Source organism: Aphelocoma coerulescens, chromosome 2 (genome assembly GCF_041296385.1).
Source record: "Aphelocoma coerulescens isolate FSJ_1873_10779 chromosome 2, UR_Acoe_1.0, whole genome shotgun sequence".
Lineage (NCBI taxonomy): Eukaryota > Metazoa > Chordata > Aves > Passeriformes > Corvidae > Aphelocoma > Aphelocoma coerulescens.
Genome location: NC_091015.1, coordinates 82,771,663 through 82,778,250, shown reverse-complemented (window position 1 = coordinate 82,778,250; position 6,588 = coordinate 82,771,663).

Below are 6,588 nucleotides of genomic sequence, written 5' to 3'. Positions count from 1 at the left end.
TTATGTGATGACTGAACTAAGTTATGACGTGGATTCAAAAAATATGTGATGACAGTCTAGTCTAATGCATAGAAAATTTGTGAATTATTGCTACTTGCATCTCGTTGAAAGTCTGGTTACTGTTGCAGTTGAGAACTTAATACTATTATATATTATAGCTTACATCATCTAATTTGTTTATAAACACAAACTTCATAAAAGGCAGACGCACAGTGGACCATCTGGGTAAATTGAGTCAGAGACAGTGCAATAAAGAGCTCTATCCTTAATTAGGGAAAACTACACATTTTTCACACACACCTCATTTGGCTAATTTCTGAGGCAGTAATGACTGAACTCATCTGAGATGGATCAGAAGTAAAGACTAGGACAAAACCCATTACCTTTGAGATGATCATAAGCATCTCTCAACGACACCAGCAGCATGAAGACAGGCCAGGTGAAAATTGGATGCTGTAAGTGTCATGGCCTTCTTGTGTTATGGATTGGTTTTCTCAATCACTTTTTTAGAGTCATATTTGGTTTTTTGTTGTTTTTTTAATGCTGGAGAGTGTGCTATATTTTGGTCAAAGACGTCTGTTTTGTGCCTTGAAATGGGAATAAAAAAGGGGAGACAACAAGAAAAAAGGTTTCTAGCTGATAACCAAGAGGTAAATGAGCCCACTTTCAAAACACACAGCAGTAATGAAGGATACATAGTAAACTACATGCTTAGTAAAAACATATTGAGTCCTATGCAAAAGAGTACTAGAATTCTTTTAGGAAAAACAGTGTGTTTCAGTTCACTGGCTATTTTGGGAAGGGAGATTTATGATATTATTTTAAAACTGGGCACTCTTGGAACCTCTATTTGATAGGAATCAAGAGCTATCTCTTAAAAAGAAATACTAAATCATATGGGTGCTCATTCTACTGTTCTTTTATTTTATAAATCCCTAGGAAATGAAATGAGTAACAATCCACATGTCACTTGAATTTTAAATGTGATTTTAGCAGTAAGACATGTAACATACACAATATAAGTTTTACTAGTCAGGAAAATAACTGATGCTGAGGTGTCTGAGATGCTGCTTATTGAACAGAAGGCAAAGGCTGTAGACATTGAAACAAACTGAAACACTACATTTCCTATGGGACTCTCTCACCATGTTATGTTCCCTATTTGGATTAATTTTTCTCCTTGTGCAGTGAAATTTGTACCATGCCATGATAACTTGACACAAACCCCACAGATTTAGAAAGTCTAAATTAAGAAACAGCAAATAACCAGCAAAGAGTTCTTTGATAAAACATTTGTAAATGTATAGGCTTTCATTAATTATGACTGCATAAGGAAGAATATTTCTCTCAATTTCAATCTGCTAACCTATTCCCTTTTGTGCTTAGGCAGAGCAAAGTATTTTTCATGAGTGATAAACTGAAAGCTTGTCCTTCTATTTGACATCTAAAGATAAATTCAGTAGTGAAGATAAATTGCCTACTCTGATTCCAGTTTAATAGTTATATTTTGTATTTATGACATTCTGCATTATTCAGGGAAATAACACAAAATGCAGTAATCAACTAGTACACTATTTGTTTGACTAATTCCAAGCAGTGTTCCTGGGTAATATTTTTACTTTAAGTCTGAGTTCTATGTTTTGTGTTTAGCATGTCCAAGTCATTCCTGTATGTTGCTTTTAAATTTTATATATCTGAAGTATGGTGGCTTTGCTTATAGTACTTGGACCTTATAATTTAAATTCAACTTGTTTGAAGCTACGCTGAGCTACTGAGATACTTTAGGAGATGTTGTCCCACAATATCTTTGTATTTAAAAAAATATTTATGAACTGAAATTTCTGAAAAAAAAAGTATCCTGAACAGGATTCTGTAAATATGATGAAACACGACGAAGGCAAATTCCTAAATATGTGTATTTGTTAAAGTTACTAAAATGCATCAGAAAGAGCAAGTTAGTTCACTTCTGCAAAACAGATAGAGTTTAGTCTATTTAGCAGCTGAAGTGTTCATGAAGACTGGACTCATAACAAAATCCATGTGTCAGTGCTTAAAGATACCAAAGATGCTGGAATATCTCATAAATTAGATGATTCCTTCCAATTCAAAGCTCCAATTATTTCAAAAGTGCTTCTATGTTTTTGTGGATCCTTCTGTTAATAACTATGGATAACATGGTGCTCTGCAATTGTTTGAGTGCTGAAAATGAGCTCTCATCTAGAAAAAAGGCATAGCTTTGGGAAAAAAAAAGAAGAAAATTTCTTTAGTTGATATGGATGGTATGCTGACACCTATTTTTCACTGTCTTTCTGAGCTGGTGATTACTGTTATCTGCAGTAGGAATTCCAACATACTGTCCAAAATTTTCATGCATAAACAGGTTAGAATTTTCAGAGTGTGTGCTGCTGAAAATTCTCCATAAAATTTAATATGGGTTCCCTAAAGTTAATTATCAGACTCTCAGTTACAATTCTTGAGACTGGGAAAACCTTGACTTTGATGTACTAATCTGCCTCTTCAATACATTTGTGACAGATAGTCCACCCCAAAATTCCTTTTGAGAGGCAGATATTTTAATTCCTACCAAAAATTATCTAATTTCAAAAGACACTGAGAAGTGATACTATGACTCAGTGGTAGTTAATTTCCCAGGTCAGAAAATGTGACCTTTTACAGCTAGAATTTTGAGCCTTCTCAACTTCAGCATTTGGGTAGCAGGTCCCAGATTTTTGGCAGACCTTGTCAGCTCACCTCCCCGCTTGGCTCCATGACTTACAACCTGCTTGCAGTGTTATATAAATGTTCTCTTACATGACAGCAGATATATTCTGTAATTCTCTAACCTCTTAACCTTCCTTAAAAACAATGCTGTGAGCTCCTTCAGCATCCCAATGAAAAAAAGCCCTGTTTATTTCCAGAGCAGGAACTAATTCTTGCTGCAGTTTACTGATCTCTGTTTTCCAGGGCTTTCAGAGCCCAGCCAGTATGAGTGGATGCAATGTGCAGGTAGCTGGCTCACTCTCATGGAGCACAGGGACAGCACCCTGGCCCAAGGGGCTCGGGGGAGGTTCTGCATGAGAAAGGAGAGAGGAACATCCTCGGCAGTGCTGGTGGAAAGTCTCTGGCAAGTACACAGAAGCTTTCTAAGCCCTTTAATCAGTGTTCCTGGAAGGCAAATGTAATGCCCCTGAAGACTAAGCTCAAATATAGGCTGAGGAAAATTATGGCATATTAAAATCTACTGGAGATACATAGCTACAAGTTCTTCTTCTCCCTAGAGTTACAGTGCTGACAGATGCTATGAGGATACACATATAGGATTTATTCTCATAAACTTAAATTAGGCAAAGATTAGAAAACAACAAAAAGATGTCTTAAAAGCAGCACCAAAGCTAATTAAAAAGAAGCAAAAAGGCATTTTATGAATAATACATCAACTTAATGCTATTAGGCAAACAGATGGGAATTAAAATCTATTCCCACTCAGAGGAAAGTATGAAACTCTAAAACCGCTGTTCTCAAAATCCCGACATAGTTGTCACGCATTCCTGGAGTTGCCTCAGTTCTTAGCCTAAATACAACACAAGCAGCTCAGGACTGTGAACACCACCCCTGAGAATTACACATTTCATTGTGAAGGTGTAAAAGGTTGATATTGCAAGGCTCGACACTATTCCTCAATTCTACTTTTCTTTTTATTAGGACCTTAAAGCCAAGCCAGTACCATGTAACACCGGTACCAGAGCAATTCGAGATACTGGTGGAACTTGGCTGATTTACAGAAGCAGAGGCTCTATATAATATGTCAAACAGGCAAATATGTTGGAGTGACCAAAACTGCAACCAGAGGGTTTCTTGGGGAAGCATCTGTGGGTTGTTACACAGTGAGACTTGCAAATATGTAAGTACAGGGCTTCAGAGTGCATCATGGAGAGAAGGCTTCTTGCATCTACCTAATAATCTTTATACCCAATTAAGATTGTCAGCTAAACTGTAATGAATTTTGACTGCAGAAGAAAGAATTGGGCCCACTGGAGGAGAGGCACACGTTTTGTAGCAAATGTGCTTGTTACCAGATATGTAAGTGTTAATACCTGCCCATATTTTCCTGTATAAGCTTTTCCATCTGCACCATGGTGATACCTAATATTAGTCTTTCCATTTACTCTGAAGGAAAATCCTCCCATTTGACTGTTTCCCTGTACTTTAATTTAATGCAGAAACATCTAAAAGATTTGACAGAGTTAGAGGTAATGAAGAAAGTTACTGAACTCTGTAGAAGCTAAATTTCTTCAAGACTTTTTCTGTACATTCTGGTGATCCACTGCATTGTATTACAAGCCTCTGGTTCTGAAATGCAAAATGCAGCATTCCTATTTAAATCACTTGCATTTCCTCATCTCTTGTGGATTAATTGAGTTTATTATATGCATTAATAATAAAAAACCCGTGACATAACTTTGTAACACTCCTAGAATGTGTTTTGCCTCTGTTTTAGATTCCTAAAAAACTGTATTCTGTGTTTCTTTGCTTGCATATGTGGGCATGAGGAAAGAAAACCTGACTGGGAGCCAGATATTTCTGTGCTGCAGCTTGTGCCGTGGGGTACAGTTTCTATCTCCTGCTGCCAAGATGCAGCTAGAATGAAAATAACCCTTCATTAGTGCTCCAGTTGTATCCAGAGAATACTTATGCATATTTGCAGGTATAGCTTTAATTACTGAGGATGTAGGGACATAACATTACAGTTTGTAATTCAGTGACTCTTGTGATGCCAAACCAATATACTTCTGATGAAAGCTGGAACACAAGTTGTTCATTTCAGTAGGTACTGGGCTTTGAATCTGGTGAATATAAAATACTAAAGTTTCCCTCCTGCTGGTTTTCTCTTTTGTTCACTCATAAAAAATATTTGAACAAGCTATCTTATTCACTCTGTCGTTTAGTTTTTTTTTTTCCTTTGGCAAGTGCAGTATGAAATAAAGTAAACTGATTTTCCCAAGGGGTTGGCAGGTTCTCTTTCAGTGCATAACTATTGCCTTAAAGTTATTTCAGGTTTGTATAACCTCTCCATTTACAAGTAACAGTAGCTATATCTGACTGTGTATTAAAATGGCCAAGGACTTGCAACAGGATTTTATGCCAGAAGAAACACTGAATCTGTTTGCTAATGTGTGTGCATCTGTTTGTGCATGTTTGCACATTAGTGGGAGAGAGGGATGGGGCAGCTTACCTTGCTGTCTAAGAGCTTACCCCAGAAAAGTTTTGAATTTGAGATTTTAGAGATGAAAGTTGGACAAATCTTTAATTGACCACAGCAAAAGTAAGAAGGAACTGAATCTGTAACATATTACTTGGCAGAACTGGAACAAAGTAAACTGCTTCTATTATGGGAGTGAGCACAATATTTCTGAAATTGTGTCCAAAAGCATCTAGTTAACATTTTCCAAGCACTCTGAAAATTCTCAAGGTGAACTAAGGGAAAAAACCAACTTGGCATCTCTTTATTAATACTAAAAAGCAAGTTGGAACATAAAATGTTTTTTCCCTTGAAGGTAATAAAGATCCCCCTCAGTCTCAAATTCTTGACAGTTGCTTAAGAAAGTAAATGTTCTCATTAATGAGCATATTTCTTTTTGAAGAATATCTGTCTTTCTGCTTTTTCTTTAGGCCAACATTATGCCCTTAAGAACTGCAAGCACAAAGAAATAAAGTAACAATAAATAGTGAAGAAGAGAATCAGTACCTGCATTATTTTCCTGATGATATTTGAGCTGTACTGCCCTATGAAACTGACCCTGCAAAGAGGATGAGGATATCTATCTCTCCCTGCAGAACATCAACCAATAGGAACATAAAAAGAGCATCTTTCTCTGGTTTACTTTAATGTTCAAAGCCATTAAACTGAGAAGTTAGGCCAGCTGGAAATTCTGTACTCTGCCTTGTGAGGAAGGATGGAGAGAGGAAAGAAACAACTTGTCAGCATGGGAAGTCCATTGTAGAGGACCTATCAAACTGCAGAAAGACCTACTAAATAAAACAAATAAGGCACAAAGAACTTAACATTCCTCCTGCTTTAAATCTTTCTTTATCTGAGCCTGTATTTGGGAAATATAGGCATGTATACTATCATGATAGTATCTAGAGCAGTTTCTTGACAGGCAGGATATGCTAGGAATGTCGAATGCTATATCAAGCTGATAGAAAACATCCATTCTTTTGAAGATTTAGCAGAGTGGAAGAAGATGTTGCTATAGTTTGGAGGAGCAGACTAACAGGAACCATAACTTTTTTCCTCTTTCTGATATAGCACTGTGCTGTCATTAGTACATTTTATTATTTCTTTCCCTTTGCTTTTACTGCATCATCTCTGGGAAAAAAGAACTTTAAAGCCAGAATGATGCTGGGGAGCAGCCAGCTGGTGTTTGAGTTTGAAGTGGTGCTTATCCAGAGCAGGAGCAGAGAAGAAAGAAGAGCTGTAGCAGAGGGTCTGTATCATGCAGTGGAGACCCAACTGTACCCTATCCCTGCTCTGCAGCATCATTTGTGCAGTTCTGTCCAGAACTACTCCTTGAGCAGCAGCACTCA